Below are 2,500 nucleotides of genomic sequence, written 5' to 3' on the forward strand. Positions count from 1 at the left end.
ATATGTGCATAGGTGACATACTTAACATAATAGATACCCTTAAAAAGATTCATAGAAAACACTGACCTTACCTAACCTACTTAGCATGTTAAGATAAGCATCTTATTGCTTCGTAATTACAATTATTACCTAACCTATAATAGGTATAGGTTAAGTAATAATTGTAATTACGAAGCAATAAGATGCTTATCTTAAGATACTAACAAGGTTAGGTAAGGTCGGTGTTTTCTATGAATCTTTTTAAGGGTATCTATTATGTTTAGTATATCACCTATGCACGTAGTTAATAAGTCAATATTGACTTTACGAATTTGCGAGAACGGGTTGTATATTTAGAGACTTGACAGATTTGCGTACATATATGTAGACATGTGAAAGGGGGGGGGGGGGTCTTTCAATGTACACAATCACCCTTCACGGATGATTGACGTGATATATCTCGTCCACAGCCTCGCTCCTGTGCCAGGTAAGTCCGCTACGGGATCGCCATAGCCCGTGCTACTTGGAACTTTGTGTTCCCAGTAGCTGAATATTAAACAATAACAACAACACTATCTTTCCTGACTTAGTGCCTTCGTTTGATAATTGCTAACTTAGAACCGTCTCAAAGCTCTCAAAATTTACTCTGAAAGGAGTCGATAAGAGAGATATCAAATAATATATTCATTTAAGATACTTGGAGGATCGGGTCCCAAATTGACTCAGTAGAATAACATTTTGGAGCGAACGATATGGAAGGAAAGTCAGAATAGTTAGTGGAGAGTAGAGGTGCCATAGGCATGATCAGAGAACACTGTATGAACATCAGAGGTCCAGTGAAGAGCAGAGGTGCTATAGGCATGATCAGAGAACACAATATGAACATCAGAGGTCCAGTGAAGAGTAGAGGTGCCATAGGCATGATCAGAGAACACTGTATGAACATCAGAGGTCCAGTGAAGAGTAGAGGTGCCATAGGCATGATCAGAGAACACAATATGAACATCAGAGGTCCAGTGAAGAGTAGAGGTGCCATAGGCATGATCAGAGAACACAATATGAACATCAGAGGTCCAGTGAAGAGTAGAGGTGCCATAGGCATGATCAGAGAACACTGTATGAACATCAGAGGTCCAGTGAAGAGTAGAGGTGCCATAGGCATGATCAGAGAACACAATATGAACATCAGAGGTCCAGTAAAGAGTAGAGGTGCCATAGACACAATCAGAGGACACTGTATGAACATCAGAGGTCCAGTGAAGAGTAGAGGTGCCATAGACACAATCAGAGGACACTGTATGAACATCAGAGGTCCAGTGAAGAGTAGAGGTGCCATAGGCACAATCAGAGGACACTGTATGAACATCAGAGGTCCAGTGAAGAGTAGAGGTGCCATAGACACAATCAGAGGACACTGTATGAACATCAGAGGTCCAGTGAAGAGTAGAGGTGCCATAGACATGATCAGAGAACACTGTATGAACATCAGAGGTCCAGTGAAGAGCAGAGGTGCCATAGGCATGATCAGAGAACACAATATGAACCTCAGAGGTCCAGTGAAGAGTAGAGGTGCCATAGGCATGATCAGAGAACACAATATGAACATCAGAGGTCCGCGGCTATGAAATATTGCCGGGACCAAATTGAACTTCAAGAAAAAATTTAAACACGTTCCTGTTAGAAATGCGTGACCAATCGGGCTGTAGTGGATAGATGTGGGCCTGCGGGCCGCTCCAAGCAACAGCCTGTTGAACCAAGTTATCACAAGTCATGCCTGGCCTCAGGCCGGGCTTGGGGAGTAGAAGAACTCCTAGAACTCGCTCCAGATTCACGAAGCAGTTACGCAAGCACTTACGAACCTGTCCATCTTTTCTCAATCTTTGGCGGCTTTGTTTACAATTATTAAACGGTTAATGAGCTCCGAAGCACCAGGAGGCTGTTTATAACAATAACAACAGTTGATTGGCAAGTTTTCATGCTTGTAAACTGTTTAATAAATGTAACCAAAGCCGTCAAAGATTGAGGAAAGATGTACACGTTCGTAAGTGCTTGCGTAACTGCTTCGTGAATCTGGCCCCAGGTTCGTAAGTGCTTGCGTAACTGCTTCGTGAATCTGGCCCCCAGGTTCGTAAGTGCTTGCGTAACTGCTTCGTGAATCTGGCCCCAAGTTCGTAAGTGCTTGCGTAACTGCTTCGTGAATCTAGCCCCAGTTCGTAAGTGCTTGCGTAACTGCTTCGTGAATCTGGCCCCAAGTTCGTAAGTGCTTGCGTAACTGCTTCGTGAACCTGGCCCCAGGTTCGTAAGTACTTGCGTAACTGCTTCGTGAATCTGGACCCAGGTCTGTTGATCGAGATCAATTGAGAGCTTACGCCCTCGAATGCAAGTTTGTCTTATAAGAGCGACAGCTTCTTAAAGAAATGGCAACTTCTAGTTCAATGTGAATAGCCAATCCTTTATTTCCTGTACCTAAAGTGAGATAATTTATTTCCTGGCCTTAGGGAGCCGGTCGGCCGAGCGGACA

Source organism: Procambarus clarkii, chromosome 77 (assembly GCF_040958095.1).
Source record: "Procambarus clarkii isolate CNS0578487 chromosome 77, FALCON_Pclarkii_2.0, whole genome shotgun sequence".
In the NCBI taxonomy this organism is placed as follows: domain Eukaryota; kingdom Metazoa; phylum Arthropoda; class Malacostraca; order Decapoda; family Cambaridae; genus Procambarus; species Procambarus clarkii.